The sequence below is a fragment of the Artemia franciscana genome, chromosome 18, assembly GCF_032884065.1.
Source record: "Artemia franciscana chromosome 18, ASM3288406v1, whole genome shotgun sequence".
NCBI classification, from domain to species: Eukaryota; Metazoa; Arthropoda; class Branchiopoda; order Anostraca; family Artemiidae; genus Artemia; species Artemia franciscana.
In genome coordinates this window covers 30,191,593-30,206,905 of record NC_088880.1, presented here as the reverse complement: position 1 = coordinate 30,206,905, position 15,313 = coordinate 30,191,593, and the positions used below count along the sequence as shown (strand labels likewise).

The window sequence follows — 15,313 nt, the reverse complement described above, 5'->3', positions numbered from 1 at the left end:
ATTTTAATGATTGCCCTTGAGCTTTTTTGATGGCGATTGCTAATCAAACATCCCCTGTGTCCCCGTCGTCATTTATAAATCCCCAGTTGCCCCCGGCATCCCCCTTATAGTTGTGTCCCTGTGTCCCGGTCGTCATTTATATTCCCAGTATCCCGGTCGTCATTTGTGTCCCAGTGTCCCAATCTGTAATTTCTCTTTGAGCGTCCCGGTCGTTATTTATATTCCCTGTGTCCCGGTCGTCATTTGTGTCCCGGTGTCCCGGTCTGAAATTTATTTTTGAGTGTCCCGGTCGTCATTTATATCTTCCGGTCGTTATTTGTGTCCCAGTGTCCCAGTCTGTAATTTCTCTTTGAGTGTCCCGGTCGTCATTTATATTCCGTGTGTCCCGGTTTTTAGTTTTCTTTTTCTCCTTTATTTTTCAATTTTTTTCCTTTTTTTAGTTTTGTTTCTTTTTCAGTTTTAATTTGTTTATAGTTTTTTTTTAGTCTTTTGTGCTTTTTTTCTTTTTAGTTTTTTGGTAGTTTTTACCCCTTTTTAGCTTTTTTTTAGTTTTTCTTTTTACTCTCGGACCTGGAACCTGGAACATAACGCTTTACCGACTCAGCTACTTCGGCTAGAATATATTCGTTTTTGAATTGGTATAAGATGAAATAATTCAGATGTCATATAATGACGTAACTCGACAGACAGACAGACAGACAGACAACTTATTTATATATATATATATATATATATATATATATATATATATATATATATATATATATATATAGACTAGCTGTTGGGGTGGCGCTTCGCGCAAACCCAACACCTAGTTGGTGGGGGTGCTTCGTACCCCCAACCCCAAGCCCCCCCGCTTGCGTAAGTCGTTACGCGCCATATTAGTTACGCGCCATTGTAGTTGTGTCCCAGTGTCCCACCTGTGAATATAGATAGATTTATATATGTGTTTCAAACTACGTAAAAATTGCGAATATACAACATTCTTGGCTTTCCCATTGTCTGTGCATATACAAAGCCGTATGTACTAATAATGACGTCATATGCAAACGCTCTTTTTACAAACAAACAAACATGCATACACACAACTCGTTTTTATATAGATAGATAGATAGATAGATACAATACAAATTAACTGCGTAAAACTTGAGAATATACAACATTCTTCGCTGTCCAATTGCCGCTGCATATAAATAGATTTTCAGGCTTACCGACCCTCGAACATGCAACGTACAATTGTCCATGGGAAAAACAATCAGTATTAAGATCTATACCACATTTTTCTAATGATTGACCTTGAGCTTTGTTAATGGTGATTGCAAATGCTAATCGAATTGGGAATTGCAATCTTTTAAATTGAAAAGGCAGATCCGTTGGAATCATGGGAATGCGAGGAATAAGAACAGCCTCACCCTCAAAAGGCCCTGTCAAGATTGTGGCCTCTATCAGGTTTTCCATTGTTTTATTTATGGCAAGTCGCGTGCCATTGCAAAGCTTTGGTGGGTTGATATTTCTTAAAAGTATTATTGGTACGCCTATTTTTAGTTGTAGCACGTGTGGTGGAAACCCTGAAAGATCTATGGAATTTAAAAATTCAGATGGATAATTAACCGCTTCATTTGGTTCCAAAACTGTGTCGACTGACTTGTAAAGGATTGCCTGGTCTCGAATCTTGGTCAAAACAATATTGTTGATTTCGTGGACGTCTATATTTTTGGGTGCGAGAATCGCTCTTTCACTTAGCCATTTATTATTTTTATAGTTTTTTAGAATATTCGGAAATACTTTTTCAATCAATTCATTTTTGGACGTCACTAAATTACAGAAATCAGCAGGTAGTTGTATACGTCCTGAAATTGAGTCTACTGGGAGCTTTCCGTTTCCAATTGCCAGCAATTGATCTGAAAATGTTTGACTAGAGTCATCGTTTTGCAATCGGACACGCATATTTGTAGTTAATTGTAATATTTTTACGTGTGCCCATAAATTAGAATTTTTCAGGCAAGCATTCATTTCGTCTGCAGGAGTTGATCTAGGTATTATAGGTAATGTTTGCCTGATCCCGCAAGCAATATTAATGTGCTGCCAAAGGGTTTCGACTTCCCTCTCAAATCTTTCAATCATTGATCCAGAGCCTCGAGCGATTTTTTGTGTGCCATTGTGCACTCATCCCAAATAATAAGTTTGCATTGCTGCAATACTTTACCCATCCCAGATGATTTGGAAATATAGCACGTGGGAGTTTCTGTAGAATGTAAATTCAGAGGCAATTTCAAAGCGGAATGAGCAGTTCTTCCACCAGGCAGCAATGTTGCGGCTATTCCGGACGACGCAATTGCCATCACTATATCATTTTTTGATCGAATTGATGCCAGAATCAGTTTTATCACAAACGTTTTACCAGTACCTCCTGGCGCATCCAAAAAGAAAATTTCTCCAACGTTGTTATCGACACAATGCATTATCGTATCATAAATGTCTTTTTGTTCCGACGTTAACTTGGAAATGTTATTTTGTACGTACGACAATAGATCACTCGTACTGTAACTTTGTTCACGATCCAATTCTACACATGTCAAAACAGCAGCGATACGGTTAGGTGAAGGCATTCCCAAATCCTGAAGAGGTTTGTTTGCCATACGTACGCACAAATCTTCTATAATAACTAAAGTGTAGTTATAAATTTCTGATGTAAAATCAAAAGTCATATCTGACGTCTCTAACTGTTTTCAATGGGGTATATCTTCGGACATTTTTGACTTATATTTTTCCCATAACTCTGTAGGAGCTGATGGAGAGCAAGTTGTTAAAATGATGCCAAACAATGCACGAATTTGACTTGGGGTTGACATTTCGCACGCGTCATTGATGCAGTTATCCCAGTGTTGGTCATTCTCCAATAAATTCAGAGCTTGGCATACACTACGGTAAGTGTCATGTATAGTACCGTTTACAGTTCTCAGATACTCAAAGGATGTCGAACCGGGTACATTCACCAAAAGCAGGCGTAGAAAGAAGCATTCATGTTGATTGGGGTGAACGGTGTAGAGTCTTCCTATCGTGGTATCTTTGAAGATGGTAGGTTGGCCGTCGACTGACTTCCCCTATTTTCGACGTTCAAATACTTTATTTTTAGTATTCCACGTGTAATACGAAGGCAATTCAGTATACAGCAGTTTTTTGCAAAAGAATCATTTTTGCAAAGCGAAAAAAAAGCTGTTAATGTTGTATCCGGTGGATTCAGGGCTCTTTGTTGCACGTTGGTTTCCGTAAAATAAACACGTTGATCATTCTGTAAATGTACCGCTAAGTGAACAACAGCTGGACTACGTTCATGTATCGGAAATGAAAGAATTCGCCAAACAGTTTCATTACTGCTTATGTACCTTCCAGCCTGATATTGTACGATTTCGTCGAAATCTTTGATTTCGGGCTGCAAGCCAAAAACTGCCATGTCACTGCCTTTGTTGACGTATTTACATATGTATTTGATTGCCTTTACGGAGTTACAGTATTCAACGTTTATGTGTGCATTAAATGTTTTTGATAATAATGGGGAATATGGAACAACCCACTGGTTATCTACTTCGATGGTGGTACCGTTACGCTTCTTTATTATTGCTGTTTTACCGCCATCTTCAGTAAATCTTCTTCTATATTGTGGGTAACCGTCATTGCCAGTAATTGTGTTTGATACTAAAAGTCGAGGATATTGCTTTGTGCACCTTCCTTTGGCCATGAATGGTGAATTTTCGTTCAGTGCACTGCAAGGTCCATGTATCATATTTTTTACAATAATATCATGTAACCCCTTATCGACATTTTTATCAGGTATTTCAGCGGAAATCACATCATCAATTTCGTTCGAAGTAATTTTTTTATGTAGCCAGATTAGTATATGTGCGTGTGGCAAACCTCGTTTTTCCCATTCCACTGAGTACATCCAGCATCGTACTGACCCAAACACTTCAAGTTTTACTATGTAGTTTATCAGTGATTTCAACTTTTGCCGGAAGACACGGGCCGTAATGTCATGCCTATGAACCGCCGATTGTCCTTGAAGTAAAAGCTGCAGTACCTCGTCCCAAGATTGATTACATGTAAATGTAATAAATAAATCTGGACGACCATAGAGACGAACATACGCAATAGCATCTTGAGCATATTCATGCATATGACGGGGACTGCCAGCATATGACGAAGGTAAAATTGTTAATCTTCCAACGTTTGTGGTATTACCGTCATTTATAACTGCATCTCGCAAATGAATGTATTGTTCAGAGCGGAGCTTGGTCTGATTCAGGCGGATATATAGCAAACGTTCTGATTCAATTTTAGCATACATATCAACGACAAATTGGTGAAACAATTCACGGCATTTTAAAATATAATTTTCTTCATCCTGCCGAATCATTAGTCTATAGAAATAATAATGCATTGCACTGCATTTCTTATTCATTTCTTTGTTAGTGACTGGATTCATCAATTTAATATTAAAGTGATAGCCGTTGGCTCCATCCCAAAAAATGATAGGATATTGTAGGGCATGGTAGCATCGATGAGTTTCAGCAATTCTTAACAACTGAGCGTTTCGCTTATGAAGAATAATATCTCGAGGTAAAAACTGATCACCGACGATTACGATTGCCACTTCGTCGATAGTTGGATCATTGTATCTACGCACATGTTGGCCAGGAGGCGTTTTGTCAGCGGAAATAACAATTTTATGCGTATCAGTAGGCATCAAATCGATGGCTGTTTTAAACAAACGCAGTAAAATATTATTTTCGTGGAAAAGATGTTGCAATTGGGAAACGATTGTCCTTTCAACGTTGGGAGAAATTTCACAACGTGCATTCAATTCAGAATTTCTATCACTCATGAAGTACAATTGTAAAAATTTATGATTCTCGCCTGAGAATGGTAGAAGGGACCCTGCTCTATGATAAATTTGCCCTTTTACTTTGAAAGTAGACATAAATTGATCTGGATTTTCGATTTGGGCTCCAAACGACGTCATTTGGAAACATGAGTTATATTTTCTGATTTGTGATAAAAAAAGCTTAAATTCTGACGTAGTTCCAGTAAGGAAAGTCTTCAATGGCTCTGGTGGTGCAGCCAATAGAGGAAGTTCAACTTTTCCTGAGGCGCAACACATTCCCATTGTTTCACCATTGGATTTCAAGGCCTTGCAATAGGGACAAATTTTAGACATAGTCCAGATTTGAACACATCTACTATAATCATCGACTGGGCTGTACCTGATTCCTTGGCTCGCCTTCTTTTTTTACTTTCTCTTTCAGAAGCAAGTCTGGTTTCGCGTTGCTCTGGTAGTTCCTCGACAAGCCTTTGTTGACGTAAATTGCACATTCTTAATCTGGCCCTTTCTCTTTGAACTTCAAGCCTGGTTTTGCTTTTTGGTAACATTCTATCTTTTTCAATGTTTTTCAATTTGTCAGTTTTCATTCTAACATTGACTGTTAGAACAAATTTTACGTGCCAAGCATGCTAACACTCAACAATTTATAATAAACCTTAAAATTATAAATATCTGTTATAAGGTTTTCGAATTACTTTAACTATTGTCAAAATATATAGAAATATTTATGCAATTCCCAGTTTCTACATTTTTAGTTTCAGTTTGCTTTTCAGTTTAGTTTCATTTTTATATATAGATAAGATATAATCCGGCGTAACGGACAGACAACTTATTTTTATATTTTTACTAGCTGTTGGGGTGGCGCTTCGCGCCACCCCAACACCTAGTTGGTGGGGGCGCTTCGCGCCCCCCCCCCAAGCCCCCCCGCGCGCGTAAGTCGTTACGCGCCATAATAGTTACGCGCCATTGTAGTTGTGTCCCTATGTCCCACCTGTGAATATAGATATATATATATATATCTATATATATAAAAATAAGTTGTCTGTGGATGGATGGATGGATGGATGTGTGGATGGATGTGTCAGGTGACGTCACCTGAAAAAACTGGATTAGGTGACGTCAAAACTGAAAAAACTAAAAAAAGGCAAAAACTACAAAAAAAACTAAAAACTAATAAAAAAAATAAAAAAGCTAAAAAACTAAAAAAACTATAAAGGTAAAAACCAATAAAAAACTAAAAAAAAAACTGAAAAAACTAAAAAAAGGCAAAAACTACAAAAAAAAACTAAAAACTAATAAAAAAAGTAAAAAAGCTAAAAAACTAAAAAAACTAAAAAAACTAAAAAAAGGTAAAAAACTAAAAAAAATAAAAAATAAAAAAAAACTAAAAAAAAGGAAAAAACTGAAAAATAAGCTAAAATAAAGGTAAAAACCAATAAAAAACTAAAAAAAAAAGGAAAAAACTAATAAATGACGACACTCAAAGAGAAAGCGACCAGGACAAAAGGAATGTTCGATTAGCAATCAACAAAGCACCGGGACACAGGGAGTATAAATGACGACCAGGACATAAGTAAAAAAAAAAAACTATCTATATATATAAAAATAAGTTGTCTGTGGATCTGTGGATCGTGGATCAGGTGACGTCACCTGAAAAAACTGGATCAGGTGATGTCAAAACTGAAAAAACTAAAAAAAGGCAAAAACTACAAAAAAAACTAAAAACTAATAAAAAAAATAAAAAAGCTAAAAAACTAAATAAACTAAAAAAAGGCAAAAACTACAAAAAAAACTAAAAACTAATAAAAAAGCTAAAAAACTAAAAAAACTAAAAAAAAGGCAAAAACTACAAAAAAACTAAAAACTAATAAAAAAAATAAAAAAGCTAAAAAACTAAAAAAACTAAAAAAACTAAAAAAAGGTAAAAAACTAAAAAAACTAAAAACTAAAAAAAAACTAAAAAAGGTAAAAACTAAAAGAACTAAAAAAGAAAAAAATAAATGACGACACTCAAAGAGAAAGCGACCAGGACAAAAGGAATGTTCGATTAGCAATCAACAAAGCACCGGGACACAGGGAGTATAAATGACGACCAGGACACAAGTAAAAAAAAAAATTAACAAAACTAAAAAGAAGGTAAAAACTACAAAAAAACTAAAAAGAAAAAAAAAACTAAAAACTAATAAAAAAACTAAAAAATCTAAAAATCTAAATAAACTAAAAAAGAAAAAAAAAAGGAAAAAAATAAAGGAGAAAAACAAAACTAAAAAACGAATGTATATACAGACCGGTACACCGGGATACAAATGACGACCGGGACACAGGGAATATAAATGACGACCGGGACACAGGGACACAACTACAACGGGGACACCGGGGGAAACAGGGGGATATAAATGACGACCGGGACAAAAAAACTAAAAAGAAAAAAAAACTAAAAAATCTAAATAAGCTAAAAAAGAAAAAAAAAGAAAAAAAATAAAGGAGAAAAACAAAACTAAAAAACGAATGTATATACAGACCGGGACACCGGGATACAAATGACGACCGGGACCCGGGACACAGGGAATATAAATGACGACCGGGACACAGGGACACAACTACAACGGGGACACCGGGGGAAACAGGGGGATGTAAATGACGACCGGGACACCGGGACAGGGAATGGTCGATTAGCAATCACCATCAACAAAGCTCAAGGGCAATCATTAGAATCATGAGGTATAGATCTGAATACAGATTGTTTTCCCATGGACCATTATATGTTGCATGTTCAAGAGTCGGTAAACCTGACAATCTATATATATATATACTAGCTGTTGGGGTGGCGCTTCGCGCCACCCCAACACCTAGTTGGTGGGGGCGCTTCGCGCCCCCCCCAAGCCCCCCCGCGCGCGTAAGTCGTTACGCGCCATAATAGTTACGCGCCATTGTAGTTGTGTCCCTATGTCCCACCTGTGAATATAGATATATATATATATATATGGTTTTAACTACGTAAAACTTGCGAATATACAACATTCTTTGCTGTCCCATTGTCTTTGCATATAAATAGATTGTCAGGTTATCCCCCTGTTTCCCCCGGTGTCCCCGTTGTAGTTGTGTCCCTGTGTCCCGGTCGTCATTTATATTCCCTGTGTCCCGGGTCCCGGTCATCATTTGTATCCCGGTGTCCCGGTCTGTATATACATTCGTTTTTTAGTTTTGTTTTTCTCCTTTATTTTTTTCCTTTTTTTTTCTTTTTTAGCTTATTTAGATTTTTAGATTTTTTAGTTTTTTTTATTAGTTTTTAGTTTTTATTTCTTTTTAGTTTTTTTGTCCCGGTCGTCATTTATATCCCCCTGTTTCCCCCGGTGTCCCCGTTGTAGTTGTGTCCCTGTGTCCCGGTCGTTATTTATATTCCCTGTGTCCCGGTCGTCATTTGTATCCCGGTGTACCGGTCTGTATATACATTCGTTTTTTAGTTTTGTTTTTCTCCTTTATTTTTTTCCTTTTTTTTTCTTTTTTAGTTTATTTAGATTTTTAGATTTTTTAGTTTTTTTATTAGTTTTTAGTTTTTTTTTCTTTTTAGTTTTTTTGTAGTTTTTACCTTCTTTTTAGTTTTGTTAATTTTTTTTTTTACTTGTGTCCTGGTCGTCATTTATACTCCCTGTGTCCCGGTGCTTTGTTGATTGCTAATCGAACATTCCTTTTGTCCTGGTCGCTTTCTCTTTGAGTGTCGTCATTTATTTTTTTCTTTTTTAGTTCTTTTAGTTTTTACCTTTTTTAGTTTTTTTTTAGTTTTTAGTTTTTTTAGTTTTTTACCTTTTTTTAGTTTTTTTAGTTTTTTAGCTTTTTTATTTTTTTTATTAGTTTTTAGTTTTTTTGTAGTTTTTGCCTTTTTTTTTAGTTTTTTGTCCTGGTCGCTTTCTCTTTGAGTGTCGTCATTTATTAGTTTTTTCCTTTTTTTTTTTAGTTTTTTATTGGTTTTTACCTTTATTTTAGCTTATTTTTCAGTTTTTTCCTTTTTTTTAGTTTTTTTTTATTTTTTATTTTTTTTAGTTTTTTACCTTTTTTTAGTTTTTTTAGTTTTTTTAGTTTTTTAGCTTTTTTACTTTTTTTATTAGTTTTTAGTTTTTTTTTGTAGTTTTTGCCTTTTTTTAGTTTTTTCAGTTTTTTTTTTAGTTTTTTATTGGTTTTTACCTTTATAGTTTTTTTAGTTTTTTAGCTTTTTTATTTTTTTTATTAGTTTTTAGTTTTTTTTGTAGTTTTTGCCTTTTTTTAGTTTTTTCAGTTTTGACGTCACCTAATCCAGTTTTTTCAGGTGACGTCACCTGACACATCCATCCACACATCCATCCACACATCCATCCACAGACAACTTATTTTTATATATATAGATATATATATATATATATATATATATATATATATATATATATATATATATGGTTTTAACTACGTAAAACTTGCGAATATACAACATTCTTTGCTGTCCCATTGTCTTTGCATATAAATAGATTGTCAGGTTTACCGACTCTTTGAACATGCAACATATAATGGTCCATGGGAAAACAATCTGTATTCAGATCTATACCTCATGATTCTAATGATTGCCCTTGAGCTTTGTTGATGGTGATTGCTAATCGACCATTCCCTGTCCCGGTGTCCCGGTCGTCATTTATATCCCCCTGTTTCCCCCGGTGTCCCCGTTGTAGTTATGTCCCTGTGTCCCGGTCGTCATTTATATTCCCTGTGTCCCGGTCGTCATTTGTATCCCGGTGTCCCGGTCTGTATATACATTCGTTTTTTAGTTTTGTTTTTCTCCTTTATTTTTTTCCTTTTTTTTTCTTTTTCAGTTTATTTAGATTTTTAGATTTTTTAGTTTTTTTATTAGTTTTTAGTTTTTTTGTAGTTTTTACCTTCTTTTTAGTTTTGTTAGTTTTTTTTTTACTTATGTCCTGGTCGTCACTTATACTCCCTGTGTCCCGGTGCTTTGTTGATTGCTAATCGGACATTCCTTTTGTCCTGGTCGCTTTCTCTTTGAGTGTCGTCATTTATTTTTTTCTTTTTTAGTTCTTTTAGTTTTTACCTTTTTTAGTTTTTTTTAGTTTTTTAGATGAAAATTTTTTTTAGTTTTTTCCTTTTTTTCTTTTTAGTTTTTTATTGGTTTTTACCTTTATTTTAGCTTATTTTTCAGTTTTTTCCTTTTTTTAGTTTTTTTTTATTTTTTATTTTTTTAGTTTTTTTTGTAGTTTTTGCCTTTTTTAGTTTTTTCAGTTTTTTTTTTAGTTTTTTATTGGTTTTTACCTTTATTTTAGCTTATTTTTCAGTTTTTTCCTTTTTTTTAGTTTTTTTTAGTTTTTAGTTTTTTTATTAGTTTTTAGTTTTTTTTGTAGTTTTTGCCTTTTTTTAGTTTTTTTAGTTTTTTAGCTTTTTTATTAGTTTTTAGTTTTTTTTGTAGTTTTTGCCTTTTTTTTAGTTTTTTTCTTTTTAGTTTTTTTGTCGTTTTTACCTTCTTTTTAGTTTTGTTAGTTTTTTTTTTTACTTATGTCCTGGTCGTCATTTATACTCCCTGTGTCCCGGTGCTTTGTTGATTGCTAATCAAACATTCCTTTTGTCCTGGTCGCTTTCTCTTTGAGTGTCGTCATTTATTTTTTTCTTTTTTAGTTCTTTTAGTTTTTACCTTTTTTAGTTTTTTTTAGTTTTTTAGATGAAAATTTTTTTTAGTTTTTTCCTTTTTTTCTTTTTAGTTTTTTATTGGTTTTTACCTTTATTTTAGCTTATTTTTCAGTTTTTTCCTTTTTTTTAGTTTTTTTTTATTTTTTATTTTTTTTAGTTTTTTACCTTTTTTTAGTTTTTTTAGTTTTTTTAGTTTTTTAGCTTTTTTACTTTTTTTATTAGTTTTTAGTTTTTTTGTAGTTTTTGCCTTTTTTTAGTTTTTTCAGTTTTTTTTTAGTTTTTTATTGGTTTTTACCTTTATTTTAGCTTATTTTTCAGTTTTTTCCTTTTTTTTAGTTTTTTTTAGTTTTTAGTTTTTTTAGTTTTTTACCTTTTTTTAGTTTTTTTAGTTTTTTAGCTTTTTTATTTTTTTTATTAGTTTTTAGTTTTTTTTGTAGTTTTTGCCTTTTTTTAGTTTTTTTAGTTTTTTAGCTTTTTTATTAGTTTTTAGTTTTTTTTGTAGTTTTTGCCTTTTTTTAGTTTTTTTAGTTTTTTAGCTTTTTTATTTTTTTTATTAGTTTTTAGTTTTTTTTGTAGTTTTTGCCTTTTTTTAGTTTTTTCAGTTTTGACGTCACCTGATCCAGTTTTTTCAGGTGACGTCACCTGATCCACAGATCCACAGATCCACACACAGACAACTTATTTTTATATATATAGATATATATAGATTATAAAAGAAGTAAACTATTGGAACCGCTATTTCAAATACCACTATATAGGATATTAGTTGTCCTTTGGCCTGAATAAGGAGGAAAATTCATTGGCTTGATTCGGGCTGAAGCGGTAGCTAGCAATATAGTAAGAGACGATCACGTATAATACTAAGAAATATAGCAACCCATAATTCCTAGCAATATAGTCAGATCAAAACGAGAAGTACACTATCAAGGGAAATATATTGGCTTGAAAAAGAAGAGAAGTAGTTGTAACCACGATATTTTTAATCGACGGCATCTTTTTTTATTTTTTCAACTCAGCTAGCTGCGCACTGGAAAATCATAGAGAGCTATTTAATGGATCAATTTAAGGGAAATTGCTACGTCTAGTATCTTGTGTAATCAAAAAAAAAAACGCTTTAAAATGGAATCAATTTTTCAAAAAAACTTCATTTTCGTGTACAAGCTTGATGAATGATGTTATAATCATGGAGGTTATAACCATTTATGTGTTATAACTATTTATGACGTAATAAGTGAATGCAGTATTTATACACGCTTGTCTTTCGACAAGATAATATAGGAAATACATACAAGAATCAGTTTTCTTACGAAAAACTGCCTATTTCTATACCTTTGTGGTAGTAAGTGCTATGTTTAACATTAAAAAAAGCATGTAGATATAGCTATGTAAAATGCAGTAATTCTTTTTGGGGCTTTCATACTAGGGACCGAAGTCTAGTTCATAGTAAGTGAAATAGATCACCATATACATAGGATATAAGAAGGATCGGTATAATTCACTATAAACTTGTTGGTCGGTTTGATGGTTGTAGAATGTCAGAAACTCAGTAAAAATAAACGTTCACTTTTAGAATTTTACTTTTATAATAAAGAGCAAACCCTTGCCTATACTAACTTGTATATGTAACTTAACTATATTATATGTTTGTAGAGTTTTATCTAAAGTCTACAAATTAAAAATTCCCTCCGACGGAGAATCAAACCTAGTTATTAAAGCCAAGATTAGGTAAGTTTCATATATAGGGGTTTCGGACAAGGTGGTTCTAATAGTGTTATTTTTGTTTGTTAAAGTCACACGTCGAGCAGCAAGAATAAAAAAAAAACTAGTTCAATTCTACAGAAAGAAATTGGTAGTTAGAATTTTACTTTTATAATAAAGAGCAAACCCTTGCCTATACTAACTTGTATATGGAACTTTATTATAGTATATGCTTGTACAGTTTAATCTAAAGTCGACAAATTAAAAATTCCCTCCAACGGAGAATCGAACCTAGTTTTTAAGGCCAAGGTTAGGTAAGTTTCATATATAAAAACGCGGTTCTAATAGTGTTATTTTTGTTTGTTAAAGTCACACGTTGAGCTGCAAGAGTAAAAAAATAAACTAATTCAATTCTACAAAAAAGAAATCGGTGCAGAAGGAACGGTATAATTCACTATAAACTTGTTTGTCGGTTTGATGGTTGTAGAATGTCTGAAACTCAGTAAAAAAAAAAGGTTCACTTTTAGAATTTTACTTTTATAATAAAGAGCAAACCCTTGCCTATACTAACTTGTATATGGAACTTAATTATAGTATATGCTTGTACAGTTTAATCTAAAGTCGACAAATTAAAAATTCCCTCCAACGGAGAATCGAACCTAGTTTTTAAATCCAAGGTTAGGTAAGTTTCATATATAGGGGTTTCAGACAAGGCGGTTCTAATAGTGTTATTTTTGTTTGTTAAAGTCACACGTCGAGCAGCAAGAATATAAAAAAAACTAATTCAATTCTACAGAAGGAAATCGGTACAGAAGGATCGGTATAGTTCACTATAAACTTGTTTGTCGGTTTGATGGTTGTAGAATGTTTGAAACTCAGAAAAAAAAGGTTCACTTTTAGAATTTACTTTTATAATAAAGAGCAAACCCTTGCCTATACTAACTTGTATATGAAACTTAACTATAGTATATGCTTGTACAGTTTTATCTAAAGTCTAGAAATTAAAAATTCCCTCCAACCGAGAATCGAACCTAGTTATTAAAGCTAAGGTTAGGTAAGTTTCATATATAGGGGTTTCGGACAAGGCGGTTCGTTTGTTTAAGTCACACGTCGAGCAGCAAGAATCAAACAAAAAACAAAACTAATTCAATTCTACAGAAACAAATTTTACGAATTTCTTTTCTACAGAAATATAGCACAAAAAATACACACTTTATAAGTTGAGCCAAAGAAAGTTTGGTTTCAGGAGACAATTATAACTTTGAAGTGAAAGATGAAATAAAACTTTGATTAAATCGAATAAAAAAAAGCTAATTTTAAAATTTCCATTTATTTTTCTAGTTTGAATTAAAAAACTAATATTATTGCTCTGACACCATATATATTTTAAACAAAACTAATTTTAAAAATTTCAGTTATTTTCTAGTTTTAATTAAAAAATTAATATTATTGCCCAGACACCATAAATGTTTCTACAGTTTACATCATAGCCTTAGTGATTCTGATAAATAAATGAAGCTAACTAGCTAAACTATAGAAATATGAGCTGAACTATAGCTGGAATAATATTATTTATAATATTAAATTAATATTATAATATTAACTACAGCTGAAATAATATTATTAGAAACAATAGCTGAACTATAGAAATATCTCATAAAGAAGAAAGCTGTCAAAATATCAACTATTTTCAGCATGGCTCCATAAGGCTCCACAAACAATATAGTCCTGAAAAGACTCCACAAACAATATAGCTCAATGTCATCTTTATCTGAAATCCATCATTGCAAGTGCTAAGCAAGCAAGTATCAGGTCAAAGTGATTTTTTATTTATCTTGGCTTGATGTCAGCACCTGTGATTGTAATCCCTCTCTTTCAATGGAAATCACATTCATGCCTGACTGGCAAGTTGCCATTTAGTTCTTAGATCTCTCAAAGGGGGATTTGAAATCCTATTTTGCTGAAGGGGTCAAACAATTTACAATTGTTTTAGTAGTGGAGGGGATTTCTTATTAGACTCAATATTTGATTTGAATTTGAAGCAGATTACTTGGACAAGAAGTTTGTAATAACCCTCTGTAAATTATTACCGAGGTAACTTTTCCTTCAAGCACAAAAATGACATCTTTTTCATAATTGACGTCATCATGGTAGTCATTACAATGGTAAGTATGCTTATTTCTTTCCCTGAATACTTAAGCGTCCTCTGAAAAAGCCGTTTAGCTCTAAACTATCTCAAAGAAGGAACTTAAAATACAATTCATGATAATTTAACTACTTGTCAAGACTTTTTTATTGCATGAGGAAATATGTAGAGCATGAATAGCTTATGATATTGTTAACTTGGACAACTGGCTCGAATATTGTCATGTTTGTAGATTATAATGTTAACAAGGAATGGTTTGAATAAGTTGCCCGAAATCCTAAATTTTACCAATTTTTTTGACATTTCTTATTCAAATTATTACACAAAGCTTGTTTTTCCAATAGTCTCGCCCCCTCCTGCCTAAAAAGAAAAGAAATCCTGCAAATATCCCAAAATACAGTGATATGATTTATTAAAACGAATTTTTAATAAAAGAGTTTTCTTTGTATTTGTGTAAGAATTTTTAAAGTTTTTAAAAATTTTTAAAAATAAATCGGCCTTTTAGACTTAAAGAAATAAAACTTAACTGTTCAAGCGGTGTTCCTAATGTAATTTAGAATACTAACTTCAAAACCGTAACCAGATTTTGTTCTTGTGTCCCAAATCTCCCCCTGAGCGATTTTTTGGACTTTTTGCGTTTATAATGTCTCTTTCTTTATCATTAATGTGTCTTTCATTTAAATCTTAGACGTTTCAAGCAGTTTATAGTAAGGAACTGAGAGTAAGGAGCGTTTCGGATCAATAGTAAGTGAAACTCTAAGAAATGAATTTTAACAGCAATTACTACATCAGGAGAACTGACTTTTCAGGCTGAAACAAAAAAACAAGGTTTTTCAACTGAAAGTAAGGAGCAGCATCAAAGCTTTAAACAAAAAGACATTATTCTGTGTTTGAGGGGGTTGCTCCCTCTTCAATACCTCACTATTCAA

General features: G+C 32.7%; 1 protein-coding gene across 1 annotated transcript in view; it reads right to left on the bottom strand.

The window, feature by feature from the left end:
- The window catches only part of LOC136038426 (snake venom metalloproteinase BjussuMP-2-like), a 224,819-nt gene that overhangs the window by 39,374 nt on the left and 170,132 nt on the right, over positions 1-15,313 (bottom strand). The window lies entirely within an intron of this gene.